This window comes from Astyanax mexicanus, chromosome 9 (genome assembly GCF_023375975.1).
Source record: "Astyanax mexicanus isolate ESR-SI-001 chromosome 9, AstMex3_surface, whole genome shotgun sequence".
Lineage (NCBI taxonomy): Eukaryota > Metazoa > Chordata > Actinopteri > Characiformes > Acestrorhamphidae > Astyanax > Astyanax mexicanus.
Genome location: NC_064416.1, coordinates 28,635,158 through 28,655,039, shown reverse-complemented (window position 1 = coordinate 28,655,039; position 19,882 = coordinate 28,635,158). Strand labels below are relative to the sequence as shown.

The 19,882-nt window shown below is 38.7% G+C and overlaps 1 protein-coding gene across 1 annotated transcript in view; it reads left to right on the top strand.

Annotated features, from left to right (window-relative positions):
* The first annotated feature begins 828 nt into the window (after nt 1–828).
* sema4ba (sema domain, immunoglobulin domain (Ig), transmembrane domain (TM) and short cytoplasmic domain, (semaphorin) 4Ba) overlaps nt 829–19,882 on the top strand; it is a 133,004-nt gene continuing 113,950 nt past the window's right edge. Inside the window, exon 1 of the mRNA XM_007254480.4 lies at nt 829–1,005. The gene's annotated coding sequence lies outside the window, so the exon portion shown is untranslated. The remainder of the gene's footprint in view (nt 1,006–19,882) is intronic.

Sequence of the window (19,882 nt, the reverse complement as noted above, 5' to 3'; positions counted from 1 at the left end):
TATTGATTCGGCTCTACAATGGCTGTGCTTCTGTCACAGATCAATGTGAGGCAGTGAGGAGAAGATATGGAGAAATGTGAGAGTGCCAGTGCTTTCCTGACATACATACATACATACATACATACACTAACATATATACAGCAAGACACATAAAAGTGTCTGCTGGTAGATGTATGCATTTATCTATTTATTTCTTTTTTTTTAATGATTCTTGGACAAACCATACATAACATATCATATAAGAATATATATAATCAATTCATTGCATCATTGTGGCACATTTGTGACAAATCTGTAATCACTGATTACTGCATGGCTGCATCATCACCATCACCATCATCATCATCGAGGATCTGAACCTGTATAGGTAATCAGGATGACGGCACCGGCTCCAGACTGCATCTGCAGTCATTTTGCATTGCTGTGCATCTAGTAGACGCTCTGCTTGATTGGCGGTCCAAGGTGCTTTTTGATGGGCTTCACGGTCTGCTGGAGCTGCAGCAGCAGCAGCATCAGCAGCGGTGGCATCGGCAGCAGCGGCAGCATCAGCGGCAGCCGTGTGCTAGAGAGATTGAAGGTGTAAAAGGGGAGTGCCTCCTGCTCCCTCTCCCTCTCCCAGCCCAACCTTCTTAGGAGCGCAGAGCAATGATGTAATGTTCCTGGCTGCCTCAGAATGAGCAAACCCCACCACCATCCCTTCCCTCCCTCACGCCTCCCCCCAAATGCTGCTTCTGCTTCTGCTTTTGCTACCTTCGTTCCTCTCTCTCTCTCTCTCTCTCTCTCTCTCTCTCCTCCTACCCCTCCCATCCCCTGCTACTGCTACTGCTGCTGCCTCTGCTCGTAGTGGCTGGCTTCTTCTCTGTGCAGGCACTGGGTTCTCTGTGCTGTGGTAGCCGCAGCCCTGGGCGTCTCTGGGGGATCCCTGCAGAGCTTGCTGTTCTTCCTTTTTCCCCTCTTCTGTGACGGAGCAGGAGGGACCCCGCTGTCCGTGAGCCGCTGTCTGAGGTAATTGTTCTTGCACGAGACAAAAGCCGTGGTGCGGAGGCAGAGAAGCGGGCAGAGGAATGGGCTGAATGGACTGGTTTGGGGAGGGGTAGAAGGGAAAGGGACAGGGCAGGAGTTGAGGGTCTGGGGTCCTGGTGCAAAGCTGCTGCAAAGATGCTGAATAGGACGGGGGGGACTGCCTGGGAACGAGGCACTGCTGTTACTGCTGTCACTGCTGTCAATGCTGTCACCATAGTGGCAGGTGGCATGGCAATTGATTGAATTTGGGTTCCCCGTGGCTGCCGCTATCCTAGTCTCTCTGTATCTGTATCTCTCTTTCTCTCTCTCTCTCTCTCTCTCTCTCTGTCTTCATCTCTCTCTCTTGCTCTTGTTTTCTTTCTCTATCTGTATCTCTATCTTCTTTTTCTTTTTCTGGCGAGCTGTCTTGCAAGGCTGAGCAAGGTGTTGGTTGCCATGGGTAGCAAGCGTTGGAATCCTGTGCTGGCTCATAGCTGGTTCAGCAAGTCTTCAGAAAAGATGATGCTTCAGAAAAAAAAGAAGGTGATTCCCTGATTGAATTTGCCATTAAAACCATGTTAAAAGAGTAACGTAGAGCTTTTTATCTTTCTAAGTGTTGTCTTTTTTCTTCCAATTAACAAACTTGTGAAACACCTCCTTATATACAAAGTCCTGTTCATCTATTGCATGAAGGTTTCCCGATTTTTGCCTGTATAAGGGGTCGCTTGTGCCGGCTGACTGTTGTAGACTTTAGATTCCCCTGCTTGAGCATCAATAGTTTTCAATTGGGAGTTGGCATCTGGTGTGTATGTGTATGTATGAGTGTGTGAGTGTGTGTGTGTGTGTGTGTGTGTGTGTGTGTGAATTTGTGTGAGTCTATGGACAATGCTCCTAAGATGCTCAGTAAGGACGTGCAACCCCCTCACATGTATGCACTTGAGCTTCGAGCCATTGGTCCATCTTTAACAGCTCAAATAAGGAAGGTATTAATTTGCAGCTCATAATTGCTCCCACTACTACCGTCACACTGTCATACTCTCTGGTTCAATTCCTGTCCGTTCTTTTCCTGGGAGATGGGAGGCACTGCTCTATATTTGTCAGCAGTAGTTCTCTGTAAAGTCTGTCATAATTTGTCTGTTGCAGTGTTAATATTTTATGTCTCTTCTGCTGTATATGTGGATGTGGCCATTACTAATTTATCTAGAGGATTTCTCTCTCTTTCCTAAGCAGGGGCAGCAGAATTCCTGTACCCAGAGTAGCAGTTGTATATTAACAAAAAGTGATTGCTTGCTTCAAATTTACAGGGGTTGGATAATGAAACTGAAACACCTGTCATTTTAGTGTGGGAGGATTCGTGGCTAAATTGGAGCAGCCTGGTGGCTAATCTTCATTATTTGCACATTGCACCAGTAAGAGCAGAGTGTGAAGCTTCAATTAGCAGGGTAAGAGCACAGTTTTGCTCAAAATATTGCAATGCACACAACATTATGTGTGACATACCAAGAGGACAAATTGTTGGTGCCCCTCTTGCTGGAGCATCTGTAACCAAGACAGCAAGTCTTTGTAATGTATTAAGAGCCACGGTATCCAGGGTAATGGCAGCACACCACCAAGAAGGACCAACCACATCCAACAGGATTAACTGTGGATGCTGTAAGAGGAAGCTGTCTGAAAGGGATGTTCCGGTGCTAACCCGGATTGTATCCAAAAAACATAAAACCACGGCTGCTCAAATCACGGCAGAATTCAATGTGCACCTCAACTCTCCTGTTTTCACCAGAACTGTCTGTCGGGACAATAAATTATTGTGGTCTAAAACCAGGTGTTTCAGTTTCATTGTCCAACCCCTGGAAGTAATCATCCCATGCAGAACATGTAACAGAGCATGGACCCCTGTAGTTTGTGCATTATCATTCTCTGTTCATTTGTCAGGTTTTTTTTTAAAGCTCCCTTGGTAAATGCAAATTTCCACTGGACTAATGGATCATGCCTGTGAATTACTCATGCTAGAGTCAATTATATTGAAAAAGGAAAAGGCTCATGTTGTGAGGCTACACTTTAAACGCAGTGAATCCTAGAAAAGTTCCTCGCTGTGATTGGTAGAGTGAAACCATGTGGACTTGTCAGAGGTCAATTTGTACTGTCCCAGGGGGGGTGGAGGTTATGTTTACTCTGCTTGGATGTCAGTGCTCGGCTCCTGCAGGCACCGTGCTCCACGCTTGTGTAGATACCACAGTATTGTTTGCTTCTATTGTCTCATCCACCAATAGATTGACTCTAAAGGAGTCTGAAGGGGGCAAACTAATCACAGGCTGTCTATATAAGATAAAGAGCAGGCTTCTGTGACTGTGACCTTCAGGAACCCAGCACAATAGGTGAGATATTAAATGGGCGTGGACCAGAAGGCCATAAAAAGATTTGCTAATGCAGCGCGAAATAAGGATTTTAGGGGGGTTTGTTTTGCTGATTCCTTAATTCTAATTCAGGGAAAAAACTGTAATCTACTATTTGTGTTCATTTATACTTGTTTAAATGCTATATTTATATTTATATTGCTCTTGTGGTAGTAATATGGTTACTAGATTATTTTTAAATATTTAGCACTAAATGCATCACAACCTTTTACTTTAGAACATTTTTTTAAATAATGGATTGTACTTGTAAATGTAACCTGTTAATAAACCTGTTTGTAGATTTATTAGTTTTCTGGATCACTAGCAAAGTTCATCCTAAGACCCTTTTTTATTCAGCTCTGGAAACAATTATGATACCACTTCAGTTTCTGAATCAGTTTCTCTGATTTTGCTATTTATAGGTATTTGTTTGAGAAAATGAACATGGTTGTTTTTATTATTATGAAAATGAGAAATGGCTGAAATAACAAAAAAGATGCAGACCTTTCAGACCTCAAATAATGCAAAGAAAACAAGTTTATATATAAACGTATATATAAGTTTTAAGATTTTAGAAATCAAAACTTGTTGGAAAAACCCTGTTTTTTATTCAGAGTTTTCATGCATCTTGACACGTTCTCCCCCACCAGTCTTACACACTGCTTTTGGATAACTTGATGCCACTCCTGATGGAAAGATTCAAGCAGTTCATTTTGGTTTGATGGCTTGTGATCATCCTTATTTCTTTCAATTATATTCCAGAGGTTTTCAATTTGGTAAAATCATAGAAACAATTTTTTCCCCCAGAGTTTTATGTGTATACAATAATTATCAATAAATAGTTGTACCCAGAAAAAAGTGTTGAATTCCAGTGCTGTTTGTATGGAGGATATAGGTTGCCAGGAACAATAGATGATTAAATCTAGACTGATATGGGCAGTGATTATGAGCTACACATTAAACGATGCCAGATGTTGAGTTGTAGAGGTTCCTAATGGTCTCCTGCAATAATAGCCTATTTCCTGCTGATTTAGATGATGAGTATTGTTAGCACATCAAAAAGTATCCTGCATATTTTCAACCGGGGATAGTATCTGTGTTTTCGAGGCAAGCTCTTGAGATGGCAGCAGTATGTGGATGTGCATTGTACTGTTAGAATGGCACACTAGAATATGCATTGAGAGAGAAAGTAGGATACTTATCACATGGATTCTGCATTATATTATAAAAGGGAATAGAAATTTCATGTGAATGAAGATGGAAAAAAAAACACTTAGGAGAGCTCTTACTAAATTGCAGTTAATTGTTTATGATTCTCCTCACAGACTAGCCTACATTTCCCAGCATTTCCCATGCTTCCGACTTGAAGTGCAAATGTTAGGATTTGCCTGTTACTCTTCCCCATGTAACAGCAGGTGTTTTTGGCCTGTGGTGGTTTTTTTGAAGGACTTAAAATAGGGGCATTCAAGGCAGAGTCTTCCAATTAGAATGCAGGAAGGGAGCGAGAGCTGTCTCCAGGGGAGCCTACAGTAGGATCCTGTGTCCCCCAGCACACAGCAAGGTCAGGAAAAAACTGCATGCAGGAGAAAAGTCTCACGCATGAAAATCCCTCACAAAAATACACAAACGCTAACTCTAAACCCACTTATGGACTAGCTAAACTTTTACTCTTTTAGTTTTAGTATCCCCTGTTGGCTTTTTGGTTTACTTCATGCAGCTTCAAAAGCTTCAAAAAGGATAAAAATTAAGAAAAGTTCACTTATAAACAAAATTCTAAATATGTGCATTTGTAGTTAAATATGTTACTGTTAGACTTCAAATATATACTTTATTATTATAGAGTATAAACTTTAAAATACACTATATTGCAAAAATATTCTCTCGTCCTCTTTGCATTTGGTGTTGCAAGGTTTGGATAGAGCTGCTCGGACATAGAAACCCATTCCATGAAGTTCTCTAAGCTCTACTGTTTTTAAGCTAATCTAAAGGCCTCATGAAGTTTGGAGGTCTGTAGTGATTTACTGCAGAAAGTTGGCAACCTCTGTGCACTTAGCATCTGCTGACCCACTCAGTCATTTTACGTTAATTCTGTTTCCAGTCTCTTCCACTCTGTGATAACATCACTGACAGTTGACTGTGGAATATTTTGTAGTGAGGAAATTTCCCGACTGGCTGGTAAGTGGTAATAGAAATAAACAGAGCTTTGGAAATGGATTTTAAAAATGTTAATTTACAAAGCCTTTGTCTGTAGTAAAGCAAACTGTAATCACAGTTTTCATAATTCTTGGCATCTTCACCTCCACCAGTCTTACACACTGCTTTTGGATAACTTTGTGACACTTCTGGTGAACAAATTGATGGCTTGTGATCATCCATCTTTCTCTTGATTATATTCCAGAGGTTTTCAACTTGGTAAAATCAAGGGAAAACATCATTATTAAGTGGTCTATTATTTTTTTCCAGAGCTGTATTTACTTGCATTTCCAGCCCGACTCATCTGCTCAGGCTCAACATGGTCTTCAGAAATAGTTGAAGAATGTGTTATAGTTAAGGGTCAGGTGGTGTAACTCCCCAGGAGAGAGAGAGGATTGCAGATTTAAGTGGTGTGAAGAGAGGAAATGCTGTTTTCCTTCTGCTCCTTCTACTTCTTCTTTTTCTTTTGTTTGTTCAGCAAAGATATCTCGTTTGAGGAATAAAAGGAATGAGGGATTTCCCCTGTTGCAAATATGTTCTGCTCAGATATGCAGCATAATGTAGAATGAGAGAAGCACTTCAAAGCCTCAGATTTTCCCAGGCACTGATCTGCGTTTCTGGCATCCCTTCTCTTATGATTCAGTCATTGTGTCAGAATTGGAGAAGACACAGTGTAGTAAGCAATTCACTGGCATGCTCAAACATCTTTACCTCTTTAGGGGTGCAAGCACTGAGCGCTGGAGCCCTGTTCTTCTTATTAAGATCTTGTTCTGATTCCGTCTCAATAGTGATGCTGTGGATCAAACAGTAAGTCTTGGAGGATTAATAAGTAGTAGACATTTCCTTTACAACATTGAGGTACGACAAGGTGTAGGACAGGGCTCCCTATCTCCTTATGAGGGCGTTTTTTTCCCCGGCCGTGTCCCAATTCACTAACCGGGGGCAGCGATAGTGTATTGGACCGTAACCCTGACAACATAGGTTTGTTTAAGCATGAGGAGCGGTCTGTTTATCATTTTTTTTTCCCTTTCTTTTTGGGATCACCTGCTTCGAGATTAACTGTTCTGCAATTGGGTTTAGGGCTGGCCCGAATAGCGTTTTTTGAGCTCCGGATATTCGGCACTGATTCGAAGCGAATATTCGAATATTCGTTTTTAAAAAAAGAGGTAAAAAAAAAAAAAAAAAAAAAGCAAATCACGGCCCCTTTAATCCACTGAAAAATGTTCAATTTGCTCTGACCGACGAGACATATTCACCCCGGATTTTTGGTGTTTTTATCCCCCATATTTTTTCTGTGTTTTTAGCTCAGATTTCTTTGTGTTTTCATCCCGGAATTTCTGCTGCCCCACACGCGGCTTATCCGCTGCGTAAGCAGGCTAGGAGGCTGCTGCTGCACGGTTTCTCCGCTGCGCAAGCCAGCCCAGTAAATTGCTGTTTGTGTTTTCACACTTAGGCTATTTGCTTAAAAAAAACAAACAAAAAAAACGTTTGTTCAGGAAGTATTTTATATTCTTAAACATTGGTAATTATATTAGAGGACAGTCATTGTAAACTGTACTTGGTCTATTTCGGTTAAAGGATTGTGCAGGGCATATTACTGATTTTGTATTTTTGCACTTGGGCTATAAGCTCAATATTAAATATTTTGTTTGTTTAGAAATTATTTTATATTTTTAAACCATGTTAAATTATATTAGAGTAGAGGAAAGTCATTGTTAATGACGTTATTGTACTTGGTCTATTTCGGTTTAAGCATTGTGCAGGGCATAGCCGTATTACTGATTTTGTATTTTTGCACTTGGGCTATAAGCTCAATATTAAATATTTCGTTTGCTTAGAAATTATTTTATATTTTTAAACCATTTTAAATTATATTAGATAAGAGGAAATTCGTTCAGACATCATTTTTGTAGGCCAGGCTTTTGTAACCGATTTAGCCCCTACTGTTGCCACATTACCCCTTACGTTTTATTATATAAATCAGTTTCGAAGAGCCTGCATTTTTTTTATCATGTATAATAGAGGTCTGCGCGAGACTGATTTTTAAACCCACTCTTCCACGCTCCCGCGTTTCTGTCTCGTTACCGCTCCGCAAAAAAATTGCTTCTTTTAATCCCGCGCCCGCCCGCCACATAGGGCGGTCCCGTTCCCTACCCCAGTCCAAACACCATCGGTGTGTGCGTGTGTGTGTCGGTCCATCCTGCGCGTTGAGAGTTTTCTTTAGGGTTTTTTTTTTTACAATTATTACAGTTTTCTTAACTATTTATTAATTTGCTCCCGCATCGTCTGGATTAAACTCCCGCTCCAGTCAATAACAGTTCAGTTCTGTCCCGCGCGCAAGATATTCTGACGGGACCCGCGAAAACAGAAGTGGTTAGAGTGAGGTGGAACTCTGGAAAGGAGAAAAAAAACGAATATCCGAATACCAAAATTAAAAACCGAATACCTACTCAACGAACGAATATCCGAATACCCGAATATTCGGGTCCAGCCCTAATTGGGTTCAATAAACCTCTGGGCTGGAGAGCTACTAGTCTGTAGCACTCCGTCCCATTACTCTTCATTTTTAGCTAGGAAAATATCTGACTCAAACTTAATTTGACTCAAACTTAATCTGGATCGAACTTAATTGCAGATCCCTGGTGTAGGAACTTGGAACTCAGAAACCATAAGACCCAATCCTCACATAACTGGTAAGAGATACTTGTAAGAGTTTAATCCTCAGTATTTTTTAAAAATACGTTGAGACTATAAACGATATGATCAACATATGATAACTGACCCGTCCATAACTTGAATTTCTCATCTAATTTCTGCAAAAATCTCTTTTGCCTGAATATTTTAAGTTACATTGTTGTTTTTCAGTGACTGCATTTTGGGTCAGTTTTCATTTGACATGGAAAAGCATATCTTAAAGCTTACAAATGTTTATAGCTGCTTTATTACAATACTATTACATTGTTTATATTGTACTATATCTAATATGTATTGAGTTCATGTTTACCTCTTTAATTAACCTTTTATCACAGGATTTTTAGCTCTGTTAAACTGATTGCTTGGTTCACGGTTCATCACAGAAGAAGGGAGGGATTAGGATTTGAAGCCATACTAGCTCATTTAATATCATACATTTGTTTCTCATTTTCTTTATCAGGTGGCTTCTACGTGTCATTGGTTTATGTAATTAAATTGTAGGGTTTTTTTCTTCAAAATCATATTACATATTACTTATACCATTATGGTTAAGTTGTTGCACAAATCCTCAATTGTACCAGATTTAAACTGGTATTATGCCTCATGTATTTACGCCAATGACCTGGTGGGACACCAATGACTGTCATGAATGATCAGAACGCTTGAAAACTATATTTAAAAAAGATCAATGTTTCAATTTCGATATGCTAGGTTAGCGTTGCCAATATAGCAATGAACATCTGATGGGTGACTGTTGTGTATGTATTTTAAGTCAGTGGTGCACCTGTGTTTTCTATTGCCAAGATAGCAATACACCAGAAATGTACCTGAACACATCTCACTTTCAGACCACCACGCCCTTCGGTGCAGGGTGTAAGATATGGCCCATAGACTTCATAGAATGTACATTAAATATTTTTTCTTTATTTTTGGACCCCACACATTGCTGGTTATGGCTGAATTCTGAATTTATATTTAGGTGTCTAGCCTGAGTGTCTTCTTCGTGGATAATATTAAGAAAAGGTATCGATTTACTGCAATTTTCTGAGTCACAGTTCATGGCCTGTCCAGGTCTATTATTTCCAGCCTGGCTGAGAAATAAAACAGATGCTTCTTTTACAAGCTCAGCAACACTAGACAAGAAAAATGCCTGGCTGCATTTTTTTTCCTAGAGATGTCCCAGCAAACTGAAGCCTGCTTTTCCACAGTGGAGGATATTTTCCTTACGCTTCTGCTTCAGACTGGCATCAGAGGAGAAGAAAGGAAGCAGTTATTCATTTTAGTTTCATTAGTCAGAGCTAATTACAGTTTTATTGGCTAGTCCCTAGAGGCCTGCCTTGAACGAGCCAATGAGAGACTCCTTTTTTCTCTCTGCTCTCTTGTTCACTACATGCTACTGACATTGTTTTTGTGGTGTCCGCACAGCAGGATAGTAGGATTTATTACTTACTGGAAGCTAACAGGGAACCGACTACAAAGCTGCTCAGGTGTGGCCAAGTATAAATGTGTTTGATTGAATAAAAAATAATGATGTAGGATTTATGATGTATATGGATAAAGTGTAATTGGTGGGTTTTTTTATATAGAAAGCTTTATAACTATAAGTTGAGATGCTTAGAAAGCTTTCTGTCAGCAAGAATCTCAGAAATTCTATTTCTCTTGCAACATTTGTGATTCTCCCACATTTTAAAATTCACACAAATTAATCTATAGTATCCTAAAATTGGAATATTTCGCAAAATATATTGTTGTTTGTGGACATTTTGGGAACAATCAAGCCAGACAGAGTCATATTTTAAAGTCACATTAACTTGTTAAACAATAACCAAAGGTCTACCATAAAAAAGGGGATTTAATTTTTTTTTCACTATCAAAAAGAGGTTATTTAAATAACCCAATAGCGAACAACAATGGTTCCATTTTTGGGGCCAAAGTATCTATTTTACATGAGCCATTAAGCACAAGGGTACAGAGTGTGTGTTTTTTTTTATATCCTAAGCTATAACAGAGGGACGCTTAAATCAAAAAATTATGGCCACTGTGAAAATGAATTTCCTTACACTCAAAAATTAATCTATAAATAGTTTCATATACTCTATGGTTGAGCCATGTGGGGCAGCACAAGATACGCTAAACTACTACTAAATAATTCACAGTAATATCTGCTCAATATTTTTAACTTTAAAATATAGTGAAAATAGTGAAAAAGGTTACGAACCCCGATTTAAGTATATATTTTACATTTTATTCACATTAATGTGTTTGCAACTTGTTAGCCAACATAACCAAAACTCGACTTTTAAAATTTATAACATAAACATTAGTTTTTGCAGCATGTGTTTGTCAGTCCTGATGTGGTCAGTCTGCCCGCTCAGGACTCTGAACTGTTCTCTTAAGACTCCAATTCCCAGCATGCATCCACACCAGACTTCCCTGACTGTACTGATCACACGCCGCTACATTGTTCCCACTCTCCAAGTTACTATTTTGCTCCACCTGTCCTTCCTAGTGTATATATACCCCTCAGTTTGCTTAGTTCTTGGCTGAGTATTCTGTCATGCAGGCCAGACTAAGGGCAGCACTCACAGATAAAAATGACAGAGTTTATTACAAAAGGGACTAGGCTTACAAGAGTTGTGAGGGACAGTCAAGGTCAATAACAGAATGGCAGAAATTGTAAACAACATACCTGAGAGTGGTCAGGCAAAGCAGGGTCGTACACGATAAATCCAGCAATACGGGAGAAGGGAGAAGGCAAAAGAGTAGTCAAAAACACAAAAACGGACTGCAAAAGGTAATAAAAAGAACGGACAAGGCAAAAGACGATAAATGAAGATACAAGAAGGGTCGATAACAAATAGACAAAAACAGTAGAATGTGTTGTAGAAGAGCTAGGAAAACTAGATTCAATACTCAGCAATGAACTGAGCAAACAGAGGGGTATGTATACTAGGAAGGACAGGTGCAGCCAATTAGTAGCTTGGAGAGCAGGAACGCCGTATCGTCATGTGATCAGTGGAGTCAGGGAAGTCCAGTGTGGGTGCATGCTGGGAAGTGGAGTCTTTAAAGAGCAGTTCTGAGTCCTGAGCAGGCAGACTGACAGTGTCATGACTGACAGTGATGTCTGGTTAATGTCTGGAGTCTGTAGCATCATGTAGCTGGATCATGAAACAAGGAAGATTGAAGCTGACACAAGTATTGTCTAGTTAATTATATTTACCCTTCCGAGTCTGCGGGGGAGGATGGCTGGTGGGCAGACGACAAACGATCCGACGCATGCCGTCAGGGGGACTGCATAGCACAGACATGAAAGAAGCCGAAGCTCCTTTGATATGGACATCGGGAGCCACCTGAGGAGCAGGACAGCCTCTTTTTTGCAGTATTGGTGCCAGCTGCATGCTAAACACAGCAGAATCTTTCTCTGCAAAAAAATACAATGCAGTCTGTTACTAAAAACACAGTGACAGATCCTGTACTCTCTGTAGTCCAGCAGCACTAAATTGCATTAAAAAACAGTATTGCCTAAAATGATTAAGATTAAATAACAGAATGGCCGTTTTAATGTAAGTATACTGCTATTTTGCACAAATTGGATGAAACTAATAAAAGAAAAATACAGCCCATTTCATACACTGTCCTCGGGTGAGGACCATAACTAATTGAACCAATTAATGTCATCTTAAATGATTGTATCACCCAGGTTATTAAAATAATACTAAAATATATGCCTGCCTGAGGCCAATATTCCACAGACAAATTTAGAATGTGTTTTTCCTGGTGGAGACAAAACAGACCTAGAATGCATTATCAGTTCCTGCCATTTACAGTTTCTGCTAGTTTAGAGGCACTGATATGCAATGAGGTTCAGATGGGGTAATTGTTTTGGCATATAATGGAACATAACAATTTCTATTTTTTTTAGAGAAAATCAAAGTGACTAATTTTTTAACTGAACTTCAGTTACAAAGTACAATAGAACCTTAAACACAATTCAAATTACAACATTAAATCATCAGATATTAAAAATACAGAAATTAGTGCAATAATCTAATTATAAACATAGGGTACAGAATTACGAAAATACATACACAAACTCCTATTACAATTCAATATTAATGATATTTATGTTACATCTATACATGGACTGAGTGAGAAACATATATACATTTTTTTTTTATTTAATAATCTGATTTTGTACTCGTCTTTTATATTGGGAAAAAAGAGACAGAGAGGTTCTTGCTAATGTACTCTGTATGCAGAGATATGCAGAGAAGTAAAATATCTAATTTTGTGGCCTTATTTATTTTGTGCAGTTTTGATATGTAATTTATTTTATTACAATTAATTATTTTTTTTTTTTATTTACAATTTCGTAGTAATCGTAGTAACTTGTAGTAACTCAGGTTCCTCCTTTTCTTAAAAAAGGCTCTCATAAATATGTATGTTTAAATAGGCTTTAAAAAAAAAAAATTGGTTTGTATCCTATAAAAATGGGTTGCGACTTAATGACCATAAGAAAATATGGGTCCAGGGCTGAGAAGAGTTGAAAACCCGTGTTATACAGCACTGCATCCCATTTTCCCCACTGCAAAGAATACCCTTTGGCACACAGTCTAGCAGGAGTGGCATAAAGGGCATTTGATTCCTTTTTTCGCAATAGCAGAAATCCATCCATGCATTGGCATATTCAACATAATTAAGCCACATTATCAAAGTTTCCTGACAAAGTGGGCACACCATTGTAATTTACTACAAAACAGGAAATTTTATTTAGTACTTTAGCAACACTTTTTAACCATGGGGGCATCAGTATCGACATCTCTAGGTAGTGTGTGTATAAACGGTGTTTTTAATAAACTACCTGTGCACTTTTATAGTTCTCAGTGCCTCATTTTAAATAACATAGGTAAAGCTACGCCCCTATTATTTTTACATTTCACAGCCTGTTGGAAGCATAAAAGTGCTGTATTTTGGAATACCGGTAGTGAACACAGGTGGGCTATTTGTTTATAAATTTGTACTCATTATCATGTTTCACTACACCCCAAGTCACCACAAGTCACCCAAATTTCACACCAGATTTCTCCTTTAAAGCACAGCTAATGTATTTTATGAACTAACCCTTTGCATTTCCATCAAATTACAGTAACTGAGCTCAGCTCTGTTTGCCTCACAGTCAGCAAACACCAGTAATGATTCAAAGAAGGAAATTGATGGTATTTGGACTTTGTCCAAACCAGAAAATAAATGTGACGAGACGGCTGACAGAGACCGAGTACTAATACTGCTAAAAGGTCCTGCAGATGGTTTGTTGCAGCCAAGGCTGTCAATCACTTCATTCTTGCTTTAAGTGCATTACTTCAAGTGTAACCCCACCTTCTTGTGATAGTAGAATAAAAAAAATGTAAAAAATGTGGAAGAGTTTTTTTGCAAACATAAAACTGACCAAAATACAGTACGACAAGGAAGTCATAGGAGGTCAGTGACTATTAAAAAAAAAGATTTACAGATGTTTTAGGTTTACAAAAAATAATAAATAAATGAATGTCGCTTGGAGCAATTTCTAAACAACTATAGATTCCGTAATCATCAGTTCACACAGTTATACTTACATACATTCAGTAGGTAGTTATTGGGTAATGCAGTCACCCTCAGCTGAGTTTGGATTCGTGTGGATGTTACGGAGCAAACTAATGGTCAGGTACAGGCCTGCCATTGACTGGAAAATGCCTTAAAACCATTGTCAAAAGAAAAAGCTTTCAAAAGAAAAGTTTTATTGTCAAACGAGACAATAAAATGACCTGAAATAAGTTAAAAAGAGTAAATCTAAGGCATTTAACCTTCATTCAAGATTACCCTACCAACTGTTAAGCATGGTGGTGGTTGCAGCATCATGCGCTGTAGCATTTTTTCTGCCAATGGAACTGATGCAATACATTGAGGTACATTGAATAGTGCAGAAGGAGGCCTACCACAAAAACATTAGCTGGTTGGACACAATCGAGTGCTACCACAGAACAATGACTCCAAACACACATCAAAAGTGCTTGTGGGATGCATAAAGAAGGCTAAAACCATGCTTTTCACATGGCCTTCCCAAAGTCCTGACCTCAACCCTATTTAAACACATATGGTCTGTGCTCAAAAGTCAGGACTGTGGCAGAAAGAAATCACTGAAAGCACAACATTCATCCCCATAATGAGCGCACGTAAACTTCCAGCCACTATTGTTTATGTGAATACTGTGGAATGAAAGCTCACGTTCTGCAGTTTGAATACAAGGTCATTGTTTTCATTCACATACAGTGTGGGAGAGAGCAGCCACTGAAGAATCTGTTCATTACACGCCGCACTGTAGGCCTCCTGCTCCGTTCCATTCAGACATTCCGCTGGAAAAGTCAAACAAAGTCATTTTTTAGAGAAGTTTAGAGAAGTCATCTGATTGAGTTGACATTGAACTGTGAATGAATCTGCATTTTGCGCCGCTGCAGACACACCTGACTTGCTAATGAATTGCACCAGCAAATCCCGAGTCTTTCCAAAACTAATTGCCCTTCCTGAGACTTGACACGTTTTTGTAGACCTGAGCTGAATTTCAACAATGTGCTTTCTCCACAAATTTTGCTCCACGCTTGAAAAACAGATACTGATTCATTAGCAGAATGAAAAGAAACCCTGTAACTAAACCGTTTCGTTCTGCGGTTGTGTGAACAAAGAGCAAGTTGTGGCTGAACCACAAGTGTGATTTGTAATGATGGAGAAATGTGTTCAGCGTAGCGGGAGAATAAGAGCACAATTTTAAGAGTTTAAAGGAGAACTCTGGTGTAAAGTTGACTTTTGGTGTAGTAAAACATGAAAAACGTATGTCTGATAATGACTATGACATTATCAGTACAAAATATGGTGGCGCTCAGGGCTAAAGCTAGCGTTATGGGATGTAAACAGTGTTTTAAATAAGTTTCTTGTGCACTTTTTAAGTTATTAATGCCTTGTTTTAAATGTCAGGGCTCTGCCAGCGATATATTGTGGCAAATTATGCCCCTTGTCACCCAGTCTAAAGGGTGTTCGGACAAACTGTTAAATTTCTGGATCTCAGAATGCTGTGGGAGAACGGAGGTAGGCAATTCATCATGTTTTATTACACTAAAAGTCCATTTTACACCGGAGTTCTGTTTTAAGCTTCAATTTATAATGATTGAAGAAATACGGGCACTGAGGTTTTATTCCACTATGTCATATAGAAATGAAGACAAAATTGTACAACCAGAGTCTGCACAGCATAAACAACTAGGGTTGGGCGATATTATAAAAATCTATATTCGATATTCTTGATGATATATGTGAGATTCTCAATGATTTTTTAACAAATTCAAATGTTTTATTTGTAAACAAACAACACCATTCATAGTGATGCGAAAGCTATTGTTTCCTTTACTTTCAATTTCTTTTTTTTTTTTTGTTCTTTCCAAAAAATAAGCAGACCCCTTCAACTTTTTTTATCAAACACAGTGAAAATGTAACCTCCTTGTGTTTCAGTTTCAGGAAAAGTGTAAAATATTACATGATATTGCATTTAGTAGAGCCCTTTATTCAATTAAGAAATTAGTTCATTCATTGACCACAATGCAAATGTTAACCTTTAGAAATAAAGATCCGCTTGAAGTCAACCCACAGACACATTTTGATACATTTTGATACAGTTCAGTGTTTCTTTTATCAATGACTTTAAATTAATAAATCACTAAATTGAAATCACTGCTGCATAAAACAGTTCTTTACAGGTTTCTGACAGAAGCAAATGTCTATCTACTGAGATTCTCTCCAGCAGCTTCTATATATAAAGATGTACAATCTCCATTATCCCGTTTTGAAAATCCTATTAAAACAGTAATTTAATGAACCTGATTAATTCGATTAACCTCCCAGCCCTACCAACAACATTACCTTTAACAAGTCAGAGTACACAATAATACATTTGTGTGAATCTGAAGGTGATATTCTTTGGAATTTGATATGATATTATAATGATATTATGCTTTTTACAATAATAATTTATTATTGTTTTTATATTAGCTTTCCCTTCAATGATTTGTGTATCCATTAGGAATGTCCTGAATCATTTTTATCTCTTCGTTTTTTTTTTTCCAGTCTGTCTGCTGACATATTAGGACGTTTTGTTTTATTCATGGTTAACGCAGCACTGAGGACAGAGCAGGGATGTGCGCTCATCTTCTTTATTAATTGGGAGAATATTTATGCAGATAATGGTGAGAACATCTAAGACTCTTTAACTCCTCCCATCGGGGACGGGATGCTGCTGACGACTGAGTTTAATCCAGGCACACCACTTGGACATTATTCAACAACTTAATAATTTATATTAACACTTCCCCAACCTCGCTTACATTAAAGTATACCTTACTCATGATTGGGTATTCACATTTTCACATTCTCTTTTTAGAACTGTCTTGTAACGTATGCATACTTATATTATATTATATTTCTATGTCACATCAGTCACTTTCGTAATCGATGTCATTGCACTTTACTCTGTTAATTATTTAATTATTTATGACCATTAGCAACATCTACTGCACTGCTCCGTTTACAGATAGATCCTTACCTTGTATAGTTAGTTTTTTTTTATAGCCTTATATATTTTCTATTCTTCTGTGTTTTGATTTGTCTGAGTATGTTTCTTATTGTATTGTGTTGTTGCTGCTGGATGCCTAAATTTCCTTCGGGATAAATAAAGTATCTATCTATCTATCTATCTATCTATCTATCTATCTATCTATCTATCTATCTATCTATCTATCTATCTATCTATCTATCTATCTATCTATCTATCTATCTATCTATCTATGTAACTATCTAACTATCTATCTATCTATCTATCTATCTATCTATCTGCATGAATATGAAAGTGAAGTCTCAGAAGTTGCTAATGCTGTGATTTGTGGCAGGTAGATGTAGGCTAATGGCAAGACTCAGTTGAGCCTGGAGATGAGTCATTTAGATTAAAGCAAACCTAAGAAGACAACTTTGCACTCCCCAATCAGACAGAACATTATCTGCTCCCCTGGATACGTGCTCATCAAAGTACCACCGAAGCAGATTACTGCCACTATTTATGGAATCTTCTCAGACTATTTACATATAGAACAAGAAACCTTGCTTCAGTCACCTCAGAACCATTTTATCTTATATTTTGATTTACAGGGCTGAGAATTACTTTTACTATTTTATACTTAGAATATATAATAAATAATTAATATGTATAATATTTTATTGAAATTTAAACAAGGTAATTCAAATAGCTCTAAAGCCAAATGGTTCATTAGAAAGAATTGAACAGACTGATTCCTCTGCAGTGCTGGTGATAGAAACCAGGGGAGTCATAAAGTCTGTCAAAGATGGTGTCAAACGTACGTCCCACTGGCCCCATAAAAGTTCTAATCTGACCCAAGTAGTACATTTAAAGCCAAAGTTCTCAGTGGCAGTTATCTAATTGAGTTCAGCCAATTTTTAAAAGAAATTCACACTCCCTAAACGACAGCACAACCAATCAACCAATCACAATTTCGGGGTAGAGGCCGAACTCCCAAACCGTGATCTCAGACTTTACGAATCTAATTAATCTGGTAAACATTTTTACTATTAGATATAGGGCTGTCCCTAACGATTATTTTTTAAACGATTATTCTAACGATTATTTTTTTCGATTAGTCGACTAATCTATTCATTGAGAAACATATTTAAATAATTATTATTTTACGTTTTAAAGCAAACGATAAATTACTATATTTATATATAATAACAACAACAACAACAACAACAACAACAACACAAGCCTACTAAACCAACCCCCACACTTATAATCACTTACATGTACAGCACGTTGTTTAGATCTATAACGCTAAAAATGGATAAGCTCCCATACACCACAACCGTGTGTTGCACTGTTTTCTGTGACCGCTAGATTTTGTGACCACTGGCAAGTAGTTCTCAGCAGACCGGTGCACTGGCCGATTCGAAACGTGTTCGTTTCTAATGTTTACCCCGACTGGCCAAAACGGTTCAGTTTAGGGCTGAGGGTAAGGTGTAGGTATAGAAAGCTTCCGTTTTGCCAATGAACGCTCATAACCGTGAGCACTGGTCACAAAATTCCGACGGTGACAGAATACGGTGTGACACCGCAGCGCCGACGGCGCTAGCTAAAATAACTTAAGGCAGCTAGCTTAGCTAAACACCTGAACTTATGAATAATGCTACTGTTTCTGGAAACTATATATATAAATATAAACCAAAAATGTATAATTTCTGCCTGTGGCAGGTTTAAAACCTTTGGTAGACAGCCTTAAGTCTTTTTAAGGACACCCGCGGAGACCCTGATGTAAACGGTAACTTACTGTGTGACCCTGTTGACATAGTGCTCCTGGATGTTTGCGCTTCAAGTGCTCCTTTTGCACGTATGGCAGAGGACCACATTGTTGCCCTTTTGCGTGAAATGCTCCCAAACTTTAGATGCCCGCTGGCGTTTTTTTGTAGCTGGAGATTGCTCTCCGGAGTCCAAGCTCTCTAGAGCTTAGATTCTCTGCCCGAACCCGACATGACCCGAGGCCCGACCGTAAATCCGACCCGGGCTCCAGAAAATAGTCCGAGATGTAGGCGTCTGTTTTTTAATTATATTTTTATTTAAAAAAAAATAACGAAAATAACGAAAACTGAAAGTGAAACTAAACTAATTTATTTATAAGCGCTGTTTTCACTACCGCAGTTCTACAGCAGGGGTGTTGTGCCGATTCTGTCCGCGAAGCGGGAGTCAGATTCAGCAGAGAGTCGGATTCGGCACAAACGCGGCGGCACCTCGCGGTCCGCGGTGTCAGTTGTAAGCGCTCGCGCTAGCCGCAAAATACGGCAGAAAACACTGAGGGAGCTGCAGAATTATGAATGGGACTAGAATATGAGCACGAGGAGATCAAAGAGAACCTTCACCTGTGAGTAGCTCTCACCAGAACACGCAAATCTCTCTCTCTCTCTCTCTGTCTCTCTCTCTCTCTCTCTCTCTCTCTCTCTCTCTGTCTCTCGCAGGTGAACTCCTCCGCGTTTGACCTGCAGAACTGTGTTTAGCTGTTTTTAAAAATGATTTTAATTAAATAATAGTTCTATGCTTCTATGTTACCGTGTTAATTAACATAATTCTGATCATATTTCGCTCATTAAAACAGCCCGAAAACAGCCAGTTGGAATTTTTGGGCCCGATCTAACCTCTAATGCTCTCCACAGGCGCCGCCATGTTTACGACGCGCCGACGCACGTTATGCAAATCGACGTCGCCCCAGCCCTAATTAGATATGACTTGATTATAACATACCTGGCTACAGTTTGTGTTCCAAACTATGTGCAATTTACTAGATCCAGGATAGGGCCTAATGCTCTCCAGAAACATTAGCTAGCACTGTTTGAACACTGTTTTAGCCCTTTAAGGCTTAAACAACACTTAAACTGACTTTGTTCATGAGCATGTTTATTGGGATGTAATTATATTATACATTAGACTTAGACTTAGACTTAGACTTCCTTTATTGTCATTCTTA